This window comes from Bufo gargarizans, chromosome 2 (assembly GCF_014858855.1).
Source record: "Bufo gargarizans isolate SCDJY-AF-19 chromosome 2, ASM1485885v1, whole genome shotgun sequence".
Taxonomy (NCBI): Eukaryota; Metazoa; Chordata; class Amphibia; order Anura; family Bufonidae; genus Bufo; species Bufo gargarizans.
The window spans coordinates 417,353,087-417,379,834 of record NC_058081.1 but is presented as its reverse complement, the minus strand read 5'-3'; positions in this window follow the sequence as shown (position 1 = coordinate 417,379,834).

Here is a 26,748-nt window from a genome sequence, read left to right as displayed (position 1 = left end):
CAATTTTCAGAACTACTTTGTAAAATGAAGGGTGGACTCTCATGGGCAACTAAGCCAGTGCATTTTTTACACCACTTTTGACATATCTACCTTTGTCTTTTGGTAACAATAGTCAATGAGGCTGGAGAAGTCATTTAAAACTCAGGATTTACAAGTATATCTTTAAACACATTGTGCACTGCATTACTGCTTTAGGTATCTTCTAAAATAAAATAAAAATATATATAATGAAATCCAATTGAAAATAATTTAATTATAAAATAATTATGATTAAGTAAGAGTGAATATTAATTTATGCCTTTTCATGATTCACTTAGTAAAAGAAAAAATAGTCAAGGTACTTTTAAATAAAGCCATCCCATTATTATCAAAAGAGATAAAACCTTGTATCCTACAGTGTATTGGTGGGAGGTTGTAGATATTGGCAATGAAAAGCTGGCAGAAGGAATCTAATTGCATGCATTTACCATGGAAGAGCACAAGTTCTCTTCTAATTACTGGGTAGAAGTCAGAGCTCTCCGGTTGTAAACTCATAACTGTCAATGATTAAAAGTTAGCCTTCTGACAGTTCATGCAGTCTCTGCTCCAAATGAAAATGCCCAGTGGAGAGCTTTTGAAATTTAAAAAGGATGTAATATAATGGTGATAAGAATTACTACTTGTTCTACAAATTATTTTGCTGTGCTAAATCATGCAGGACTTGGTGTCATGATGTCTTTTTTAAAGACATGACATTCTTAGATATTTAATGGTAAACCTGAACATTTTTGCATATGTAAATAACTTTTTTTAAGTTTTTGTTCTGTTTTCAATGTCTGGCATACAAATGATTTAAACTGTCCTATCTTGTGTTTTTGACCTTATAAAAATATATCATTTGTACTGACAGGTGTATTTTTTTTTTCCAGTACATAACTGCACCTGAAATATGTTAAGTAAACACAATATTAGTGTTTCACTGTATAACATTTGCAAACAGTATCCAATCATTAAACTGTAATATGTGGATCTGGTAGAGCCGGAGCAAGTGTCTGTGGTTCTGTAACAGATGAGACACTGGAACACTTCTCTGTGAGAGTTATTTTTTTAAACTCATTTCAGCTTTACAATGCCACTGAAAACAAAAAACACAAAATGTCCTTCTGTAGGAGTTAGCACAGAGAGATGACTCTCTTATGTATAGTAGGTAGATAATCCATTGTTAATTTGCTGCTGCTGTAAGGATAAGATGCTATCTGCTAGTATAGTAGTAGATGCAAAATTGGACAGCATGACAGCTCTGTTGTTCTCTTGATAGCATTTCATTAAGATACCTACAGAAGAGCATTACTCTTATCTTTAGTGTGTGATGCTCTACTTGAGTCACTCATCCCTTTCTCACTCTGGTCGGAATGAATGGTCTAAGTAAGAAATTCAAGCAAGGCTGTTTGCTGTGCACAAAACCAAAACAAAAGAGGGAGTTAAAAAGCCAGGACAAGATCATTGGAAAATCCACATAGGTTATTAATATGTGATATATATATATATACTGTGTATATATATATATATATATATATATATATATATTTTAGAGTAATGTCCCTTTAACGTTCATTATATTATATGATGTACTATGTAAAAAAAAACACAGGCTTAGATACTTGTTAAAAATTGTTTAATCTGACTGTATATTTTATCATGTTCTTAAAATGGTAATATGGAACTTTAGCACGTAGAAAATAAACAATGCCATATTTAGTTATAATTTTTCTGTTCGCCTCATGCCTGTTTTAGTAAATATGTGTATGGTCCATGAAACAGTAAAGAGCAAACATTTGCTGACAGATATCACATGTGTATAGCCACCCTTACACACAATGAGAGACATTTAGAATGGACCTGTCAGCTCTCGGCACAGGTTTGTTTCAGTTGATACTTGTTTTTAACATGTTTATTATTCCCCATGAAAATATATTAATAAATTGATATCTGGTTGTTGCAATTAAATGGGGCTCATTGTCAGAATGTGTAAGGGCACACCCTTTATTCCTTCATATTAAAGATGAAACATAGAGAAACAGCTCAGAATATAATGCTAAGAAAATATGCTCCAGAATTTGTAATAAAACAAGCATGTCAGAAGAGATGACAATTCTCTCTAAAGTTTTCCATGATATGTAAGGCTGACCATACACATACAATATTTCTCTTGCCCATCCCCGGCTCCTTCCCTCTTCAGCCTTCACATCTGTGCTTGGCTGAATGTAAACTTCTGGTTTGACGCTGCTGCAGACAGTGCCTGGACACAGCGGTGACCTGCTACCATTGTGTCATAGGACCATTTGAGCATTGCTCCCATTGGGGAGCAAGTCATCACTGTAGCCAAGGATTGGCTGCAGTGGTATCAAACCATATTGGAACATCGGAGGCCATAGAGCGCAGGAGCCAGGAACCAGCATCATGAAACAGGTAAGTATGCTTCCCTTTGGCGTTCTTCCCAGGAGGGAGTTCTTGGCAAAGGTGCACAACCTGTTTTAAGACAGAAGCTACATATGCTGGTTTTAATCTTGTCTTGTGATGGTGTGAAAGGCGTATGCCTATTAATAATTTGTGTCAGATCTTGAGTCACACTGTGTGCCAGAACTCTTGGCTGGTACAAATTTCAAGTATAATTTACATTGGTTTTCTAACATAAATTGTAATAAATGTGCAAGCCAGCAAGCCTCATCCCCACACTGCCAACTCCTACCATGTGCCATCCATTTTTGGGAAAAGTTTCATAGTTACATAGTTAATACAGTTGAAAAAAGACATATGTCCATGTACAACCAAGGGATAGGTGGTGATGCGAATACCAAAAGGAACTGAGACTCAGATTTCTACATGTTTTCATAAGCATTAATGTTGTTTTTTTTTTACTTTTAAGAATAAGTCTAAACCCTTTTGAAAACTGTCCACTGTTCCTGCTGTGACCACGTCCTGAGGAAGTCTATTCCACAGCTTCACAGTTCTTACAGTAAAGAATCTTTGACACTTCCGGAGACTGAACTTTTTCCTCTCCAATCAGAGGCAGTGCCCCCTTGTCTTTTGAGTGCATTTTACATAGAACAGCATATTTTTTTTGTATGGCCTATTTATATATTTGTATAGGTTAATCATGTCCCCCCTTAGATGTCTCTTAGCAAGACTAAACATATTTTTATTCTTTTAATCTTTCTTCATAACTAAGGCCCCTTATCAGTTTAGTCGCTCTCCTCTGTACTTTTTCCAGCTGCAGTGCATCCTTTCTATGGACTGGTGCCCATAACAAAACTGCATATTCCACATGAGGCTGCACCAATGCTTTGTAAAGTGGTAGTATTACATCCCTGCCCTGCGAGTCCATGCCTCGTTTATTTCATGACAATATCCTGGTGGCCTTAGAAGCAGCTGATTGACATTGTATGCTGTAATTTAATCTACCATCCACAAGGACACCCAAATCTTTTTCGATAAGTGACTCTCTGCGTTATATCACCTAGGACAGTGGTGGGCAAACTTTTTTGTCAACTTAGCCAAATATCGCCAAAACCACGATTGAAATTTCTTTCGAGAGCCACATTTTTAAAACCTAAAATATTGCGTCAATGGTACCATTGACGACTATTAGGGCTCATGCACATGACCGTGGGCCCGCCGTTGTCATATTGCAGACCGCATACGGTGGGTCCACAATACACGGGCACTGGCCGTGTGCAGCCCGCATCAAGGACCCATTAACTTCCGTGGTGCTTCTGGCTGTGCCTCCGCACCGCAAAAAAGTAGCGCATGCACTATTTTTTTGTGGTGCGGAGGCATAGCCAGAAGCACCATGGAAGCACACTGTAGCACTCATATCCCGGATCCTCGACCCATTCACTTCAGCATGCGCTACTTTTTTGCGGTGCGGGCAGTCGGATGCGGATCGCGAACCCCATTCAAGTGAATGGGTCCGCGATCCTCATGCAGCTGCCCCATGGTCTGTGTCCGTGCATTGCAGACCACTATTTGCGGTCCGCTGCACAGGCACGGCGCCCTTACATTCGTGGGCATGAGCCCAGAGCGTGTTTTTACATACTTTTATATGTACTTTCTTTTATTTGGATCTTGATTATTATTTCATTTTAACTTTATCATTTTTAACTTTTATTAAACTTGTGGATGTAATGTGGATGATGCACTTATGGGGGATATCTGTGCCCTCCAGTAAGTAAAGTAATGTATTAGTGGGGGGAAGGGAGGAGGCAGGGACTGCTGTGCACACATCGGGGGCAGCTCCTACCTTTCTGCTGCAGGACATTTCGCTCCTCCTGAGCGGAGGCCTCTTCACCCACTCCTCGCATGGCCGGTGTTCTGCCGAAATTCCGCCGCTGCCCGCCCTTCTGCTGCTGTGCGCAGCGTGACATCTCACCCTCCCTCATGCGCCTCCTGCCCCGCCTTCCTGCTTCATTCATAAAGTGGAAGGAGCAGACAGACGGGGCAGGAGGCGCATGACTGACATTTTGCAAGCAGTTGAGCGGCACAATATGGCTGCGCAGCCGCCCACGCACCAGCCTGCACCAAAGAGTCTCATTCAAGGATCAATAGAGCCGCTTGTGGCTCACGAGCCACAGTTTGCCGACCACTGACCTAGGACATATGAAGCACAGACATTATTGCTACCAAGTTACATAACTTTACATTTGTCCACATTGAACCTCATTTGCCAAGTTTATGCCCAATCACTCATAGTGTTCAAGTTAGCTTGTAGTATATGGACATCTTCCATAGACTGTACAGTTCTACATAGCTTAGTATCATCTCCATTAATTGCTATTAATCTCATCCTCAATATAATTAATAAATAAATGAAATAACAAAGGGCCCAGCACTGAACCTTGATGTACACCACTTATAACCCAGGACCATTCTGAATAGGAATCATTGACCCTAACTCTCTGGACACGGTTCTTCAGCCAGTTTTGAATCTAATTACAAACTATACTTTCCAAGCCTATAGACTTTACTTTACCCATTAAATGTCTGTGAGGAACAGTATCAAAAGCCTTTGCAAAATCCAGAAACACAACATCCAGAGCCGCTCCTCTGTCCAGGCTATTACTCCCCTCCTTATAAAAACAAATTAGGTTAGTCTGACCTTGGTAAATCCATGCTGGTTATCACTTATAATATTATTTAAAGTCACATACTCCCTTATATAGTCCCTTAAGGGTCCTTCAAACACTTTTCCCACAACAGAAGTTAAACTGGTCTATAATTACCTGTGGAGGACCTTTAACCTTTTTTGAATATAGGTGTAACACCCAATAGAGAGAGGATGTGGCACAGGAGGAGGAGGAGGAAGAGAGATCATTTTGTAGGGTTTCTGGCCAATCATTACCAAGTGGCTCTGAGGGAGGGTTCCTGCACCCACAAACCCAAGGTACACAATTGTCCAGCCAGGGCACAGTTCTGGATGATGATGAGGTGATGGATGAGGAGGAGGAGATGGAGGAGGAGGAACCATGTTCACAGCAAGGTGGCACCAAGACCAGCTCATGGCCATAACTGGTGCATGGATGGGGGGATACAGAGGACACAGATGATACACCTCCCACAGAGGACAGCTTTTCGTTGCCTCTGGGCAGCCTGGCACACATGAGCAATTACATGCTGCAGTGTCTCCGCAATGACCGCCAAGTTGCCCACATTCTAACTTGTGCTGATTACTGGGTGGCCACGCTGCTGGATCCCCATTACAAGGACACGTACCGTCCTTAATTCCGTCACTAGAGCGTGATCGTAAAATGCGCAAGTGCAAGCGCACGCTGGTAGACGCGCTGCTGGTGGCATTCCCACCTGACAGCGGGGACACAGTGGAAGCACAAGGCGAAGGCAGAGGATGAGGAAGAGGTCGCCAACGCAGCTGGGGCACCTCCAGCATGTCATAAGGCAGGGTTAGCATGGCTGAAATGTGGAAAAGCTTTCTCAGCACGCCACAACACCACCAGCTGATATGGAACGTCTTACAGGAGGCAGCATTTTACCAACATGGTGGAGCAGTATGTGTGCACACGCCTACACGTACTGAATGACGGGTCTGCGCCCTTCAACTTCTAGGTCTCCAAATTGGGCACATGGCCTGAGCTTGCCCTTTACGTCTTGGAGGTGCTGGCCTGCACTGCAGTCAGTGTATTATCTGAACGTGTGTTTAGCACGGCAGGGGGCGTCATCGCAGACAAGAGCAGCCGCCTGTCCACAGCCAATGTGGTCAAAGCTCACGTTCATTAAAATGAACCAGGCATGGATCCCTCAGGACTTGTCCGTACCTTGTGCAGAATAGACATCTGTACCGGCACTAAGCAGCCCTTGGTATACTGCAGCACAATTGCTCATGTTTGTATTTTGGATATTTCACACTCTTTTGGAGTGCACCATAACCCTTTCATGACCCATTGATGCCCCAGTGTTCAGGTCAAAATTTACAAATCTGACATGCGTCACTTTATGTGGTAATTGCTTTGGAACACTTTTATTTATCCAAGCCATTCTGAGATTGTTTTCTCGTGACATATTGTACTTCAATTTGAGAAAAAAACTGAAATTTATCAAAAATTTTGAAAAATTCACAATTTTCAAAATTTCTATTTCTCTGCTTCTAAAACAAAGTCATACCTAATAAAATATTTATTACTTAACATTTCCCATATGTCTACTTTATGTTGGCATCATTTTGGAAATGTAATTTTTTTTTTTTTAGGACGTTAGAAGGCTTAGAAGTTTAGAAGCAATTCTTAAATGTTTTAAGAAAATTTCCAAAACCCACTTTTGAAGGACCAATTCAGGTCTGAAGTCACTTTGTGGGGCTTACATAGTCCAAAACCCCCATAAATTACGCCATTGTAGAAACTAAACCCCTCAAATTACTCAAAACTGATTTTACAAACTTTGTTAACCCTTTAGGTGTTCCACAAGAATTAAAGGAAAATGGAGATGAAATTTCTATTTTGGCAGATTTTCCATTTTCTTAATTTTTTTTTCTTTAACACATTGAGGTTTAACAGCCGAACAAAACTCAATATTTATTACCCTGATTCTGCGGTTTACAGAAACACCCCACATGTGATGTAAGGGCGCACGGCAAGGCGCAGAAGGAAAGGAACGCTTTATGGTTTTTGGAAGGCAGATTTTGCTAAACTGGTTTTAGATGCCATGTCCCATTTAAAGCCCCCCTGATGCACCCTTACAGTAAAAAACTCCCAAAAAGTGACCCTATTTTGGAAACTATGGGATAAGGTGCCAGTTTTATTGGTACTATTTTGGGGCACATATGATTTTTAATTGCTCTATATTACGTTTTTTGTGAGACAAGGTAACTGAAAAATGGCTGTTTTGGGCCTTTTTTTTTTACAAGATTCATCTGACTGGGTAGATCATGTGCTATTTTTATAGAGCAGGTTGTTACGGATGAAATGATATCAAATATGTCTACTTTCTTTGTTTGTTTCAGTTTTACATAATAAAGCAATTTTGAAAAATAAATTATGTTTTTGTGTGTCCATTTTCTGAACGCCATATGCTTTTTTTTTTTTTTTTCTGCCGATCGTGCAGGGGCTCGTTTTTGCAGAAAGAGTTGAGGTTTTTATTGGTACTATTTTGGGGTACATAGGATTTTTTGATCATTCATTATTACACTTTATGCAGCAAGGTGACCCAAAAATTGGCTGTTTTGGAACAGTTTATTTATTTTTTTCAGCATTTATCTGAGGGGTTAGGTCATGTGACACTTTTATAGAGCAGATCGTTACGGACATGGCAATACCTAATATGTACAAACCGGATTCCCAAAAAGTTGGGACACTATACAAATCGGGAATAAAAACTGAATGCAATGATGTGGAGATGGCAAATGTCAATATTTTATTTGTAATAGAACATAGATGACAGATCAAACGTTTAATCCGAGTAAATGTATCATTTTAAAGGAAAAATACTTTGATTCAAAATTTCACGGTGTCAACAAATCCCAAAAAAGTTGTGACAAGTAGCAATAAGAGGCTGAAAAAAGTAAATTTGAGCACAACGAAGAGCTGGAAGACCAATTAACACTAATTAGGTCCATTGGCAACATGATTGGGTATAAAAAGAGCTTCTCAGAGTGGCAGTGTCTCTCAGAAGCCAAGATGGGTAGAGGATCACCAATTCCCACAATGTTGCGCAGAAAGATAGTGGAGCAATATCAGAAAGGTGTTACCCAGCGAAAAATTGCAAAGACTTTGCATCTATCATCATCAACTGTGCATAACATCATCCGATGATTCAGAGAATCTGGAACAATCTCTGTGCATAAGGGTCAAGGCCGTAAAACCATACTGGATGCCCGTGATCTCCGGGCCCTTAAACAACACTGCACTATAAACAGGAATGCTACTGTAAAGGAAATCACAGAGTGGGCTCAGGAATACTTCCAGAAACCATTGTCAGTGAACACAATCCACTGTGCCATCCGCCGTTGCCAGCTGAAACTCTACAGTGCAAAGAAGCCATTTCTAAGCAAGATCCACAAGCTCAGGCGTTTTCACTGGGCCAGGGATCATTTAAAATGGAGTGTGGCAAAATGGAAGACTGTTCTGTGGTCAGACGAGTCACGATTTGAAGTTCTTTTTGGAAATATGGGACGCCATGTCATCCGGACCAAAGAGGACAAGGACAACCCAAGTTGTTATCAACGCTCAGTTCAGAAGCCTGCATCTCTGATGGTATGGGGTTGCATGAGTGCGTGTGGCATGGGCAGCTTGCATGTCTAGAAAGGCACCATCAATGCAGAAAAATATATTCAGGTTCAAGAACAACATATGCTCCCATCCAGACGTCATCTCTTTCAGGGAAGACCCTGCATTTGTAAACAAGATAATGCCAGACCACATTCTGCATCAATCACAACATCATGGCTGCGTAGGAGAAGGATCCGGGTACTGAAATGGCCAGTCTGCAGTCCAGATCTTTCACCTATAGAGAACATTTGGCGCATCATAAAGAGGAAGGCGCAACAAAGAAGGCCCAAGACGATTGAACAGTTAGAGGCCTGTATTAGACAAGAATGGGAGAGCATTCCTATTTCTAAACTTGAGAAACTGGTCTCCTCTGTCCCCAGACGTCTGTTGAGTGTTGTAAGAAGGGGAGATGCCACGCAGTGGTGAAAATGGCCTTGTCCCAACTTTTTGGAGATTTGTTGACACCATGAAATTCTGATTCAACATATTTTTCCCTTAAAATGGTAAATTTTCTCAGTTTAAACTTTTGTTTCGTGATTTATGTTGTATTCTGAATAAAATATTAGAAGTTGGCACCTCCACATCATTGCATTCAGTATTTATTCACGATTTGTATAGTGTCCAAACTTTTTGGGATTCCGGTTTGTATACTTTTTCTTATTTATTTAAGATTTACACAATAATAGCATTTCTGAAACAAAAAAAAATGATGTTTTAGTGTCTCCATAGTCTGAGAGCCATAGCTTTTTTATTTTTTGGGTGATTGTCTTAAATAGGGTATCATTTTTTGCGGTATGAGGTGACAGTTTGGTACTATTTTCGGGGTCATAAACCTTTTTGATTGCTTGTTGTTGCACTTTTTGTGATGTAAGGTGACAATAATAGCTTTTTTGCCATTTTTTTTTTTCTTACGGTGTTCACCTGAAGGGTTAGGTCATGTGATATTTTTATCGAGCAGGTTATTACGGATGCGGCAATACCTAATATGTACACTTTTTTTATGTATTTCACTTTAACACAATAATAGCATATTTGAAAAAATAAATGTTTTAGTGTCTCAATGTTCTAAGAACTATATATATATATATATATATATATATATATATATATATATAATTTATTTTATTTTTTTTCAGCGATTTTCTTATGTAGGGTCTAATTTTTTGCAGGATGAGGTGACTGGTTTTATTGGTACCATTTTGTTTGATATACACCTTTTTGATCGCTTGGTGTTGAACTTTTTGTGATGTAAGGTTACAAAAATGGCTTTTTTACAGTTTTTTTATGGTGTTTATCAGACAGGGTCTACCATGTGATACATTTATAGAGACTGTCGTTACGGACGCGGTGATACCTAATATGCATAGTTTTCTTCTTTTTTTATAGGAAAAGGCATTTTTTTATTTTACATTTTTATTTATTTATTTTTGCTTTTATTATTTTCACATTTTTTTATCAAGTCCCTCTTGGATCTTGAAGATCCAGTGAGGCTGATGGCTATACTATATTTTGCAATGCTCTTGCATTGCAAAGTATAATACAATTGGATGCCCTGTAGGCGGCAACACTGGACGCTTTTGCTTGGATTAAAGAACTGCCATGACGTCTATACACGTGGTAGCTGCACGGAGTATGTGCAGCTATCACGTATATAGACTGATTGTGGTCGTGAAGTGGTTAATTTTTAAAATTAAATTAAAACCAAAAACCTGTGTTGGCTATCTCGTCCTCCTCCACCGCCGCTTCCACTTACTCTGCTACGTCCACCGCCTCCTCAACCTCCTACTCCATATGGAACTCAACATCATAAATCCAGTTTTATTTTATATAATTTCGCTACTTTGTCATTTGCTTTTTCAGGTGAAATTCACCAATTTTGGTTAAAAAATAAATAAAAAAAATTGTCAGTTATTTATTCTGGTGAAATTCACAAATTTTGGGGTGTAATGTAGCCATCCTCTACCTAGTTGACAGCTTAAAAAATTTCAATAATTTTTCTGTTACATTCTTGGGTTGACATTATACAATTTTAGACGTGAATAAACATCTGCTATGCATAGGTGACAGGTAATAAAATTGAATACATTATTCAGTAATTAATGCACACCACATCCTTACATTCAATGCTTAAACTTTGAATAGTTGTCACACTTTTTTTTTTTTTTATAATTTCTTCCATATTTCAACTCTAATTTTAAATTTGAAAAAATGGATACTCCCTTAAATTTGGTCTCTTTTTTTTCTCACGCTCCCTCTCCGGCCTGGAACCCTGATTTCCCGCCAACCGTAATTACCATGGTAGACGCATAAAAGAACATTGAAAGTTGATAGAGCAGATATCAAATTGGATCGTGAACATCACGGGGACGTGCAACATGGTGGGGCAGTAAGTGTGCACACGCCTACACAAACTGACTGACAGGGGTCAGCCCCTGCAACTTCTGGGTCTCCAAATTGGGCACATGGCCTGAGCTTGCCCTTTTATCCCTTGGAGGTGCTGGCCTGCCCTGCAGCCAGTGTATTGTCTGAACTTGTGTTTAGCATGACTGGAGGGGGTTATCACAGGTTATATTTCCAAATGTTTTGGGGTGTACCCTAATTTTAAAAATAAAATGTAAAACCAAAAACCAGTGTAGGCTACCGCCTCCTCCACCGCCGCTTCCACTGACACGGCCACATCCACCGCCTCCTCAACCTCTTACTCTATATGGACCTCGTCTTTCTAGATTAAGATTATTTTATTTTTATTTTTTACGTATTTTATGTTATTTAACCACTTCAAACCCCCTAGCTGAAACACCCTTAATGACCAGGCCACTTTTTACACTTCTGCACTGCACTACTTTCACCGTTTATTGCTCGGTCATGCAACTTACCACCCAAATGAATTTTACCTCCTTTTCTTCTCACTAATAGAGCTTTCATTTGGTGGTATTTCATTGCTGCTGACATTTTTACTTTTTTTGTTATTAATCGAAATTTAAAAAAAATTTTTCCAAAAAATGACATTTTTTCACTTTCAGTTGTAAAATTCAGCAAAAAAAAAAAGAAAACGACATCCATATATACATTTTTCGCAAAATTTATTTTTTACAGATTTTGATTTCAAACTACTTCGCACATTAGGGCCCCTAAATTGCCAGGGCAGTATAACTACCCCACAAGTGACACCATTTTGGAAAGAAGACACCCCAAGGTATTCCGTGAGGGGCATGGCGAGTTCCTAGAATTTTTTATTTTTTGTCACAAGTTAGTGGAATATGAGACTTTGTAAGAAAAAAGAAATCTTCATTTTCCGCTAACTTGTGACAAAAAATATAAAATTCTAGGAACTCGCCAAGCCCCTCACGGAATACCTTGGGGTGTCTTCTTTCCAAAATGGGGTCACTTGTGGGGTAGTTATACTGCCCTGGCATTCTAGGGGCCCTAATGTGTGGTAAGTAGTTTGAAATAAAAATGTGTAAAAAATGACCTGTGAAATCCTAAAGGTGCTCTTTGGAATGTGTGCCCCTTTGCCTACCTAGGCGGCAAAAAAGTGTCACACATGTGGTATTGCCGTACTCAGGAGAAATTGGGAAATGTGTTTTGGGGTGTCATTTTACATATACCCATGCTGGGTGAGAAAAATATCTTGGGAAAAGACAACTTTTCCCATTTTTTTATACAAAGTTGGCATTTGACCAAGATATTTATCTCACCCAGCATGGGTATATGTAAGATGACACCCCAAAACACATTCCCCAACTTCTCCTGAGTACGGCGATACCACATGTGTGACACTTTTTTGCAGCCTAGATACGCAAAGCAGCCCAAATTCCTTTTAGAAGGGCATTTTTAGACATTTTGATCCCAGACTTCTTCTCACGCTTTCGGGCCCCTAAAATGCCAGGGCAGTATAAATACCCCACCTGTGACCCTATTTTGGAAAGAAGACACCCCAAGGTATTCAATGAGGGGCATGGCGATTTCATAGAAATTTTATTTTTTTGGCACAAGTTAGCGGAAATAGATTTTTTTTTTTGTATTTTCTCACTCTGCGCAGAGCTGCCGCCTCCGGACCGCGGATCTGCGTTAGGCGTTCCGGAGGCGGTTAAAGTCATTTCCCTATCCACATTTGTTCTCAGGGCACTTACCATGCTCTTAACCACATTGACGCCATTTGCAGCCCTCTAGCCCTTTCCATGACATTTTTACAGCCATTTTAGTGCTCAAAAGTTTGGGTCTCCATTGACTTCAATGGGATTCTGGTTCGGGGTAAAGTTCGGGTCCCGAACTCAAACTTTTTTCCGCAGTTTGGTCAAACCCGAACATCTAGGTGTCTGCTCAACTCTAATTATGTCATTCACAAATATGCATAAAACCATGTTAAAGGCAATTTTTTCCTTGTAATGTTCCAGGTTGACCAGCAGGTGGCAGCATCATTGGTAGGGATAGTTTTCATGTTATGGCCGTTCAGAGTGGAACGATCCGTTTCTGTTCTGCCCTCCAGCTTAAGGGAAGTGGAGGTTCCCACATCCTGCAGCATTTGAGGGGAAAAAAACTGTTAGAACCAGTTCTAGCTCTCCCTGCATAGGAAAGACAGCAAGGATCAAGTCTCATGCTGAGATTTGATCAAATTCCCAGTCTGAGCTCTGCAGCTCAGCTGGATGACACAAAGCAGAAAGTTGTAGACAACTCCAGTTCCAGGAGGAAACCATACACTGAGAAGATAACTGTGAGTAAAATCCAGAGACCCAGGAGAAGTCATATTCCTCCTCAGCTAGTCAGTCCCTTACAGCAGAAGATAGAGAGTACAGAAGCCAAATCCCTGCCACAGTATAGAGCTACAAAGCATACTTCATTTCCTGCAAGCTCCAGGTTGATAGAGCAGAAGATAAATCCCTGCCAACCATTGCCAAAACCTGCTGGGACCTAAGACTAAAGCTGTATCTTGCTTGGATGAAATTTACCATCAGTAAAGACAAGTTTGAACTCTACCAAAGGGCTGGATCTCAATTACTGCTGTAAATTTCTCTATTACTCCTACTACACTCATTTTATTACAAGTGAGCCAGGATCCAGGAGTCCAGCCGTACCCAGGTAGGAGACACAGTTGACACCATTACCACTACCATACAGAAACATTACACCACTCTGGCATTCCTAAACTTGGACGTGCATTATAACCTCTTTGAAGGGCCCTGTGACAATACCCTGCGCATGCTGCAACTGGCGTCACAAACAAACTATAGACTATCATTCCCACATCCTGGTCACTGCATAAAGTGGCGTCACTGTAACAGGATCGGAATGAATTGTGTGCCTATCCCTGACAACCGGATCCAACTGTGTGCCAACAGAACCGGATCCAATTGTATGCCTCAACAGGATTTACCTTTGTGCCTTATTGCATGTACTTATTGCTGAAGAGTGTGGGCTTGCATTAGCTGCAGCACAGTGGCAGAGCAGGGGTTAATCGACCATCCCAGATATCTCCACCCAGCATAGGGGAGGGAACCAAACAGCCTGCGTCCACAGAGAACGCATTCCTACAGCAGCAGGAACAAAAGTGCTGAATACAAGTTCCCAGGAGGACAGAGAAATCGCTGCCCATACAGGAAGCAGGAAGTAAAGCAGCAGCCATCTTGAAAAAGGGAAAATACTGCATTTTTTGCATTGGATGTTGGAGAAGCATCTGCCCTTGGATCGATCTGAGTGAGTACTATTGTGCAAATAACCTTTCTAAAGACTTTTAATAGTTATAATCTGTCTGCCAGAGCACCATACTTACCAAAATTGAGCAGTTGCAGCGACTCTTAAAGGAGCCACGCACCAATTCTGCTGCTGTCACCCATAGCAACCTGCATCTAAATTGCATTGTAGCCAGTACTAATTTCTCTAATCTGGTACTGGGCATCAAGGGCCATGTCTGACAACGAAGATAGCACCCACTTGGATCGCAGCGATCCACCAGCAGCAGCGGCAGCCACCTGCATTATGCCTCTTACTATACCATACTATTTTGGGGCACCCTGGCTCCCAAGTTACTCAGGAGAACTACAATCACTCAGGGAATTCCGTGATAAAATGCTAGCCACGTTTAAGCTATATCCAGTATCACAGGATCAGAAAGTGAAAATCCTGATTGGCCAGTTCCAGGGAGCTGCGCTCCGGGAGGTCAAATCCTGGCCCCAGCCAGAGCGGAAAACCACTGAGCATATCCTAGACCGACTCAGTACCACCTTTGAGACTAGGACCACCTCTGAACTTAAAATGTGCTTCTTTGGAAAGCGGCAGCAGTCAAAGGAGACCTTGAGAGACTTTGCCCTGTCCCTGCAGGAAGCCCTGCGGACTGTTTTTTAGATTGATCTCCGTGAAACTGAGGGGCAAAATCAAACCCTCAGGGAACAGTTTTTATTAAAGGTGTCCTTGATGAATCCCTCAAACGTCAGCTGAAGATGCTTTCAGCTCAGCATCCAGATACCCCTTTCTTGGACTTTAAGAAACTTGCTATTGGGATCCTAAGGGAAAGTTACCAAGCTGAACCTCCTGAAAACAAGAAGACAGGGCCCACACTACGGCCTGCTAATCACAGCCAAATAGCTGAGCATGGGGCTCAGGCACCTGTAGCAGCTCTGACCGCTCAAGTCTCCCTCTTAGCTGAGAATATGGAGAGGATGAGGAAACAGCTAGAGCGACTGGAACAGCAACCCAAGGTGGGGAAAGGGACTTCTGCCAACAGAGACCGCTCTACACCCGGTCCACAAGAATATCGGCGTCAGACCCCGGTTATCAAAACATTAGGAAACAGCGATGCCTGCATTGTCAGAGGTATGGACACACTGAAAAGGACTGCTGTCAGTTAAACAGGTATCCCCTTAGGTCGAGGACCGCCCCTCGGGAGGAAGAATACTAGGTCCTAAAGATCCAGCCTTTATGCCTAGGTATGTGGGTGCCCGCCCCCTGGTTGAAGTTGACATCAACGGAGTGAAGTTTCCTGCTTTAATTGATACCGGATCTCAAGGCACTACCATCCGCCAAGCAGCATTTGACACATGCAGAAACGGAGCCCAGTTGACGAAACCTCCTGAATCTTGGCTCCCCATCATAGCTAACAATGGCAAAACCAGTGCATATACTAGGTTATTGGGAACCTACCATACAGATTGAAGATACTGAACTCTCATGCCAAGGGGTAGTCGTGATTCATGTCCCCGATGATGACAATTGCCCTGTGGTCATGGGGATGAATGTGCTTGGCAACTGTTACCCTGAAGTGCTGAAAGCCTTAAAGAAAACCCTACTGACTACACCCCGTGCAACTCAATGGGTTATAAACCAGACCATTCAAGTGCTAGCCGCCCAACAAAAAATTCAGCAATCAACGGGGTGAAATCTGCTGTGTCCGCATCAAGGATGCTCACCCTATCTAACTCCAGGCTGTAGCAGAGACTCTGATTTGGTGCAAGGCTTGCATTGGTATCCAAAGTCAAGATTATAAGGCCCTTGTGGAGCAAATATATCTTCAGGATCTCACCCTTGTCCTAGCCGCTAAGAGCGTGGTCACCTTGTCCCAAGGAAAGGTACCATACACTTAGTCAATCTGGGTGTTGAAGCTGTGAAATAAAAAAAAAGCACTATCCAGTGGCCTGCCTATACCACATCTGTCAGCAGGATATCCTGGATTACACCACTGCTGCGGCTCAACAATCACTCCAAACAGTGGAGGAAGCCAAAGACCCACCAGAACAGCCCTGGTGGGCCGAACTACACATTGGCGATACCACAACCTCTGCTGAGCAGATCAACGGCATGCTGGACTTAGTCAAACAGCACCATCAAGTCTTCAGCAAACATTCTCTGGACTATGGTCAGACTCTCTTAATACAGCACACCATTCCAACCGGCACTCATCCTCCAATCAAGAACAGATACCGACCAGTCCCTCCTTCCATGTACCAGCAGGATATGAAGACGGCTAATGTCATCCAGGATAGTCACAGCCCCTGGGCTGCCCCTTAGTCCTGGTAAAGAAGAAGGATGGAGCCATCTGTTTTTGTGTGGACTACCATAAGATCAACATTTTTACGCACAAGGATGCGTACCCCCTGCCACGAATTGAAGAATCCTTGGCAGCTCTGGGATCTGCTGCTTACTTTTCAACTCTGGATCTAACCAGTTCCTATTGTCAAGTTCCCATGGCACCAGAAGACCCCAATGGGTCTGCTCCGCTAGACATCGTAACCACCACAGAAACAAGGAACAGTAACAGCTTTTACAAGAGGTAGGGGTTATAGCCAGGGAAGTATACAGCGTATAGCAATCCCCACACACATGAGACGAGGCTCTATGTTGAATGTAAAACAGTAAAACACTAACTTCCTTTATTGAAGATCAACTCAGTATATATACAGTTCAAAAAGTCTAACAACATAACACAATAAACCATGAACAGCATGCAAACAGACTCCCCCCCCCCCCCCCCCCACACACACACACACACACTCCATAATGAATGAATAGGGAGAGAGGAGACACACGTGATGGGATTATCTCCTGAGTGTATCATAGGGTGATAGACTCATCTAGGAGTCGGCTGCTCCTAGAGGCAGCTATGTTAATCCCATCACTAACACATACAGGGGGAGTCTCAGTGCAAAGTTTACCCTTTTTGTGTTGCTGAATTCACACACTGCACCTTTAATGGGCAATAGGAAACATGTAGCATATAAACTCCATACATAAATCAGGGTTCATAGTTCCTTGTAACCCTAAAAGGTCTAGGGGGTCTCCATAGTTCTGGGTCCATAGTCCATAGGAAGAAGACTGGCCCTCAGGCTTCTCAAGCAGCCCCAGTGATGGTTCAGTCTGTCACAACCGTGTTGCTGTACCTAGATGATGTGATCATCTATTTGAAGACCTACAAAGAGCATTCACATCACTTGTTGGAAGTGTTCCAGACTCTGACCCAACATGGACTGAAAGTAAAACCTTCAAAGTGTCACTTACTGAAGCCCTAAGTGAAATATCTAGGACATGTTATGAGTGCGTAAGGCGTGAGACCGGACCCTGACAAGATAGATGCAGTACAAAGCTTCCTCGGATTTGCAAGTTACTGAGGGAGATTTATCCCACACTTTGCTCAGATTGCAGAACCTATCCAGGAACGTGTGAAAGGTCACCCTAAAGGCTTTCAGAATTCCAAAATACCAGTGGAGTGGAATAAAGAGAGAGAAGAAGAGAAGCTTCTTTCCAACTGTTGAAAGAAAAACTTACAGGACCTCCAGTCCTGGGTTATGCTGACTACAGGTTTGGGAGCTGTACTATATCAGACACAAGCTGGAACTGAGTCCTCGCCTATGCCAGCAGATCTTTACGAGCCAGAGCGGAATGACCATAACTACAGCTCGTTCAAACTGGAGTTTCTAGCCTTGGTCTGGGCTATAACTGAGAAATTCAAGGACTACCTAGCTGCCACACCTTTCACGGTCTGCAATAATCCGCTAGCTCACTTGAACACTGCACGTCTGGGAGCTCTAGAACAAAGATGGGCCTCTAGACTGGGAAACTTCAACTTCACCATTAAGTACCGGACTGGAAAATCTAATGACAATGTCAATGCTTTGTCTAGACTACCTGCCCAGAAAGAACCAATTTCTACTGATGAGCAGTGGGAAGATGTGGAAATGCCAATATTTCTGCCAATAAGATTTGCCCGGCAGGAGGCCCTACACACTAGGCGCCAGACCTCTAAAGTCACTTGTTTTCCACAGACCTATGACGACTCGCCTACAGGTGAGAAAGAGCTCTGGATTAAACTACAATCAAACAGCAGAGCCATTGGAGAACTGTTGGATTATTTTTACAGCGGACGCATACTGGAGAGAATCCGATGGTGGAGAGCTGACTCAGAGCTAGTTCGCCTCTGGCGGCAACGGAAACTACTCTTCCTAATTTAATCAGTTTCTATGAGGAGGTAAGTTCTAGACGTGACAGGGGCAAATCAATGTATGTTGTGTATCTGGACTTCTCCAAAGCATTTGACACTGTACCACAAAAGGTTAGTATATAAAATGAGAATGCTCGGACTGGGAGAAAACGTCTGTAAGTGGGTAAGTAACTGGCTCAATGATAGAAAACAGAGGGTGGTTATTAACGGTACATACTCCGATTGGGTCACTGTCACTAGTGGAGTACCTCAGGGGTCAGAATTGGGCCCTATTTTCTTCAATATATTTATTAATGATCTTGTAGAAGGCTTGCATAGTAAAATATCAATTTCCGCAGATGACACTAAACTGTGCAAAGTAATTAACACTGAAGAGGACAGTATACTACTACAGAGGGACCTGGATAGATTGCAGGCTTGGGCAGATAAGTGGCAGATGAGGTTTAACACTGACAAATGTAAAGTTATGCACATGGGAAGGAATAATGCAAGTCACCCGTACATACTAAATGGTAAAACACTCGGTAACACTGACATGGAAAAGGATTTAGGAATTTTAATAAACAGCAAACTAAGCTGCAAAAACCAGTGTCAGGCAGCTGCTGCCATAGCCAATAAGATAATGGGTTGCATCAAAAGGGGCATAGATGCCCCTGATGAGAACATAGTCCTACCACTTTACAAATCATTAGTCAGACCACACATGGAGTACTCTGTACAGTTCTGGGCTCCAGTGAACAAGGCAGACATAGCAGATCTGGAGAGGGTCCAGAGGAGGGCAACTAAAGTAATAACTGGAATGGGGCAACTACAGTACCCTGAAAGATTATCGAAATTAGGGTTATTCACTTTAGAAAAAAGAAGACTGAGGGGAGATCTAATTACTATGTATAAATATATCAGGGGTCAGTGCAGAGATCTATCCCATCAGCTATTTATCCCCAGGACTGTGACTGTGACGAGGGGACATCCTCTGCGTCTAGAGGAAAGAAGGTTTGTACACAAACCTAGAAGAGGATTCTTTATGGTAAGAGCAGTGAGACTATGGAACTCTCTACCTGAGGAGGTGGTGATGGTGAGTACAATAAAGGAATTCAAGAGGGGCCTGGATGTTTTTCTGGAGTGTAATAATATTACAGGATATAGCTACTAGAGAGGGATCGTTGATCCAGAGAGATATTCTGATTGCCTGATTGGAGTCGGGAAGGAATTTTTATTCCCCTAAAGTGGGGAAAATTGGCTTCTACCTCACAGTTTTTTTTTTTTGCCTTCCTGGATCAACTTGCAGGATGACAGGCCGAACTGGATGGACAAATGTCTTTTTTTGGCATTTTATGTTATGTACTATGTTACAAAGAGATCTACTCCTCAGGAGAACCCTTGACCCAGTCACCTACGAGCGCCTCCCCCAGATAGTGGTGCCTCGAAGAGATGCCAAGATGGTGATGGGCATGTACCATAACCGGTCTGGTCACTTTGGAACCCAAAAAACTGAAGCCACCATCAGACAACGTTTATACTGGATTGTCATGAGAAGTGACATTGAAACCTGATGTCAACAGCGAACCCCCCTTCATCCAATAGTGAGTAGAGGTCCTCTTGAAATAATGGAAATCGACCACGTGAAACTGGAACCCAGCAGATCCGGGTATGTCTATGCTATGACAATCGAAGACCACTATACCAAGTTCGTTGTGGCTATACCTGTAAAGGACTTAACTGCAAAAACTACAGCTGCTGCCATGTAGAAGACCCTCATTCTGCTGTTTGGGTGTCCTGACAAGATACTCACCGATCAGGGATCTGCATTAGAGTCTCAGTTATTATATGAACTTTGTGCCTTGTACAACTGCAAGAAACTGAGGACCACCGCATACTACCCTCAGGGAAACGGACTGTGCGGAAAAATGAACCAGACACTGATCAACATGCTCAAGGCTGTGCCTCCTCAGAAGAGGGCCGAATGGCCGTTACTCCTCCCTGAGCTAGTGTACCTGTACAACAATACAACTCATTGCTCCACTGGGCACACTTTATACTACCTCATGTTCGGAAGACATGGCCGTCTGCCTGCACATCTTGCACTTGACGTCCCTGTACCGGACTCTGAACCACTCCTTCCCCAATCTGAGTGGGTCAAAGAGCATCAGAAGCACCTGGAGGGCGCCAAATAAATAGTGGCCTCTAAAATGGAGAAGGCCCAACAAAAATATAAACAGGACTTTGATACGCATGCACATGCTGAGCCCTTACAGCCTGGAAACCAGGTCTGGCTAAAAAAACAATCACCCAGTAAGCAAGCTGGATAGTCGCTGGGAGCGTGAGCCATATATAATAGTGGTCATTCCCTCATCAGAGGTCTACGAAATCCAGAGAGAGGATAAAGGTACTCAGCGAGTTCATCGTAACCGGCTCAAGAAATGCTTACAGGAACCTGTTCAAGAGCAGCCAAGAGAAGAGGATACATTACCTGAGCTGCCATTGTCTTCAGAAAGTAAGACTCAGTTGCCTTCCATGCTTGACCCCCTTCAGTGGTTACTCCAACCTCAAATTTGAGTCCTGATGCCAGTTGCTGAGATTACTCCAAGTCAGACAGCTGATCCTCCAGCACAAATTCAAGACTTTACTCCTACCCTTGGAGATTCGGAACTGCCCTTACGGAGATCCCAACGGACCAATAAAGGTAAACCACCTGCCCGTTATCGGGAATTCTTTGAAACCAATGTTTAGCTACAGAGACAATAGTTGCCAAGCCATGGACACATTTTTACTAGTGAGAAATATTGTCTACTGTTTATTGTTTACATTTTTGGCCTTTTTCATCTAACCTTTTTGTGCCTCGACTTCATCGATTCCATCTATCAGCCAAACCATACCTCATGTTGGATTATAAATTATTTTAGATTTTTTTTATTTTTTTTTCTGTTTGTTATTAGTTATGCAGCGTTACAAGCTTGCACCCAAAGAAAGGACTCAAACGTGTACCTGATCTCTTTGTGACTTATATTGTTCTAATCTTGCCTTAATTTTTCCAGGTTGAGCAACCTTCAAGTACTCGTGCCCATTGTATGGACTTTTTTTTTTTTCTTCTTTTTTTACAGATGCCACAATGTGACCTTTTATGCATTTATTGTGAAACTGCACTAACTTTTGCCTTTAGCCAGAGCAATAGCACCTTGCTTTTGTGAGCCTTGATTTACAGCTCTGTTCTCTTTACACGGACGGCCTCTGCGGACGCTTAATACTAATGGCCTACATCTGGAGTCATAGGTCCTATCCTGGGTACCTGGGATATAAGTGGTAAGTCCCGGCAGGTCTAGTAACTACACAGGTAATCCCGCTGCTTCGGGAATGGTTAAAGGAGTTTTTGACCCCTCCTTCCTGTTTTTTGACCCTTCCTTCCTGCTTGTTATATGTTCAGGATTGCTCCCATCCTCAGGTGTCTTCCAGGGGTTTCATGTGATTATCATACCCCCCTCCTGTGACATTGCCAGAAGTGTATGGAGACGCTAATACCTCCCCTTCTGTGCCTTTGCCTAAGGTATGGTACCTGTGACAAACCACACGCCAATCCTGTCGTACTATGCCACAGTTGCCATACAGGTCTCGTACACTAGAGCCTTCTGGAGGCGAATCCACTGTGAGCACAGTAGACGTTTATGATTTGTTGGTGTGCCCATACATGATAAAATCAGAAAAGTAAAAATTATCGGTTTCACACTGGAAATCAGATTAATTTGCTGCCACCACACTTTGTATTGAATCGGGGCGAAGAGACCCCAGCTAGCTAATCCTAAAGGGAAGACAAGGTTATTTGTAACCTAGCTAACCCATTAACAATTTAGAAAAATAAGACAATGCGGTAGTATGTCTCCTCTGATGACAGAGTTCTTAGCATAAACCAGATAATCAAGGAACAAGGCCAAAACTGGATTGATGCAATATATATACATTAAAACTAACAGATAAATATACCTGCCAGTCGAACAGATTGGTTGGATAGAAATAGGTAAGAGGTGGAAGGGAATAGAATGTCTGTCTAAGTTCATAATTGCCGTGGTATAGCCCAGTAAAAGATAAAGTCTTTGAAAGGAATAATCCAAGATGGCGGGGTGGGGTGATGTTAGTTGACGTCAGATGGTAGATGAAGGACCCAGGACCTGAGTGTCACTGTTTTTACCCACTCTGAAGCGGGGAGTTGTTATGACACGTACAGGCCCAGCCTTGTGTAATTGGAACAGGGGCAGTCCTTTGCCCTATAGGGAGAAAATCTGGCAGAATCTTTGCTTTGCCCATTTCTCCATATCCCGTAAGTCCAATCAATAAATAGAGTTGATATTGATAATCGATACAATTTTATGCATCATCTTAAACCAAATATGACTGGAAGATTAATACAGGGTGCATGAGAACCTTTATATCTCAGAGCAGGAATCTCTGATTTGCCTGCGGGTTTCCTGGATGGTGGGTTAGAAGAACCGAAACCATCTCTGAAGAGATGGTTCCTTTCAGATTTCCATAACCCATGAAATATTAGAAAAATATGGGAAAGATTTTAACTCTTTGTGTGCAGGCGAAGGCTCTGGTGATTTTAAAACCAGACACATTCGCAATTTCTTTGTGTTGCTCAGATCGCGAATAGTCACAGTGCCTCAAGCCTTAGAGCCTTTTGGCTACCCATAGTCACCATAGTGATCGTGCTATAAGCCTTATATTTTGACTTTGGTGCTGAGAAGGGAAAACAGGATAAAGCCACCCTTCCATTTGCCAGTATTTCATTACACCATGGTGGGACTACAGAGTAAAGACATGCTTCCTTTGGCGTTTACAGAGCTAAGAACACTTCAAAGTTAGTCAGTTGTGATTGCTTAGTGCAGACCTTTGGTTCACTGGTTATACAGGGAGTGCAGAATTATTAGGCAAGTTGTATTTTTGAGGATTAATTTTATTATTGAACAACAACCATGTTCTCAATGAACCCAAAAAACTCATTAATATCAAAGCTGAATATTTTTGGAAGTAGTTTTTAGTTTGTTTTTAGTTTTAGCTATTTTGGGGAGATATCTGTGTGTGCAGGTGATTATTACTGTGCATAATTAATAGGCAACTTAACAAAAAACAAATATATACCCATTTCAATTATTTATTTTTACCAGTGAAACCAATATAACATCTCAACATTCACAAATATACATTTCTGACATTCAAAAACAAATCAGTGACCAATATAGCCACCTTTCTTTGCAAGGACACTCAAAAGCCTGCCATCCATGGATTCTGTCAGTGTTTTGATCTGTTCACCATCAACATTGCGTGCAGCAGCAACCACAGCCTCCCAGACACTGTTCAGAGAGGTGTACTGTTTTCCCTCCTTGTAAATATCACATTTGATGATGGACCACAGGTTCTCAATGGGGTTCAGATCAGGTGAACAAGGAGGCCATGTCATTAGATTTTCTTCTTTTATACCCTTTCTTGCCAGCCACGCTGTGGAGTATTGATGGAGCATTGTCCTGCATGAAAATCATGTTTTTCTTGAAGGATGCAGACTTCTTCCTGTACCACTGCTTGAAGAAGGTGTCTTCCAGAAACTGGCAGTAGGACTGGGAGTTGAGCTTGACTCCATCCTCAACCCGAAAAGGCCCCACAAGCTCATCTTTGATGATACCAGCCCAAACCAGTACTCCACCTCCACCTTGCTGGCATCTGGACTGGAGCTCTCTGCCCTTTACCAATCCAGCCACGGGCCCATCCATTTGGCCCATCAAGACTCCCTCTCATTTCATCAGTCCATAAAACCTTAGAAAAATCAGTCTTGAGATATTTCTTGGCCCAGTCTTGACATTTCAGCTTGTGTGTCTTGTTCAGTGGTGGTCGTCTTTCAGCCTTTCTTACCTTGGCCATGTCTCTGAGTATTGCACACCTTGTGCTTTTGGGCACTCCAGTGATGTTGCAGCTCTGAAATATGGCCAAACTGGTGGCAAGTGGCATCTTGGCAGCTGCACGCTTGACTTTTCTCAGTTCATGGGCAGTTATTTTGCGCCTTGGTTTTTCCACACGCTTTTTGCGACCCTGTTGACTATTTTGAATGAAACGCTTGATTGTTCGATGATCACGCTTCAGAAGCTTTGCAATTTTAAGAGTGCTGCATCCCTCTGCAAGATATCTCACTATTTTTGACTTTTCTGAGCCTGTCAAGTCCTTCTTTTGACCCATTTTGCCAAAGGAAAGGAAGTTGCCTAATAATTATGCACACCTGATATAGGGTGTTGATGTCATTAGACCACACCCCTTCTCATTACAGAGATGCACAACACCTAATATGCTTAATTGGTAGTAGGCTTTCGAGCCTATACAGCTTGGAGTAAGACAACATGCATAAAGAGGATGATAATATAAAATAATGTCGCACTAGAAAGAGGGGGGGACTGCCAGAGGTGCTCCCACTAACAGACGACACCCAGTCTGAAAAAGTGGAATAAATAATAGATAGAAGTGGGGCACTCTCTTAAGTATAGGGATCTTTATTACAACAATACATGTAAAATACAGTAAAATTGATATAGCAAGTGAAATGCAATAGAATTAATAATCGATAAAGTAGATAAGCAATAAAATCGGCAGCAAATAAAACAGAATTTTGTTTCTAAAAATGGTAACAACATGTATTGTTGTAATAAAGATCCCTATACTTAAGAGAGTGCCCCACTTCTATCTATTATTTATTCCACTTTTTCAGACTGGGTGTCGTCTGTTAGTGGGAGCACCTCTGGCAGTCCCCCCCTCTTTCTAGTGCAACATTATTTTATATTATATTCTAGTAACTGTATTCACCCAAAATGTCTGCACAGAACGAGGAGGTGACCAAAAGTATTTGGGATCATGTTGAAAATAAGAAACAAATGGTAGAGAATTTCTCTTTTGTAACCTTTGAATCCAAAACTAATAATGCTAATGTATCTATGAGAGACACCTTTAGGGAGCTAGAAACACTCCTGGTTAGACAGCTGAAACAAAGGTGGGAAATTAAGACTCTAACCAGACATATAGAGTGTAATAGTATCCCTAAAGGTCTCACATGAACTCTGCCACAGAATGCAGAGTTCTTGTCCTTTCAGTCCAGATTGTGTCTCAATCTGGACAGAATAGAACAAGAAATCATAGAGAAAAAAATGAAAAAGATGAATTACGATAGTAGAACTAGTAAAAGAAAGGTGGACAGTGGAGAAATACAACGAGATACACCCATTAGACCTACTACATCGAATTCTACACAAAATAATGATACATATAATGGGGACAAATTTGATAATGGATTCCCTATACCACTCCAAAATAGATTTGATATTTTGGAGGAGCGAGAGCATTTTTTAGACAGAACTCCACCACACCACAGGACACGGATGCGACACGAATCACAGGGAACACGAATACAGAATCAAGAATCATTAATAGATCACCAGTACAATTTAAGACACAAACCACAAACCACATACGAACCACACAGACCCTACCATTACAGGAAAGAAAGAATACAGACACAGGAACACTACAACAACCAGGAACATCGAATGAGAACAAGGAATCACGGAGAAAGGGAACGATACGTAGAGGAGGGAGAAAAAAGAGGGAAAAGACACAGATAATTGACACTAATATCACAAATGATACCATTATTAATTTAAGCACAAAAATGTTAACAAATGCACAAGCCACTTTATTAAATAAGGGTCTTAAATTCGCTCCAACCAATAAACTCAATAAATTTGAGACATTCATAGGTGTAGAAAAATTCATGAGACGTCTCTGTCTGAAAAAATATTTCATTAAGAACCCTATTAATCGGGAAATGTTGAATAACGAATTCAAACATACTGACCTTAAGAAACCATCAAAAAAATATCCCAGAAATGAGACTAGTGAAGAGATGTCCAGTTTCAAGAAATGTGTTGAATATGATATACGGAAATTAAAAGAGAAAACTAGGTTTAAGCGTAATAACCTAACCAATGCGGAAGTGAAAGCATTAAAAGAATTACAAAAAGAAGAGAGTATCGTTATTCGCCCAGC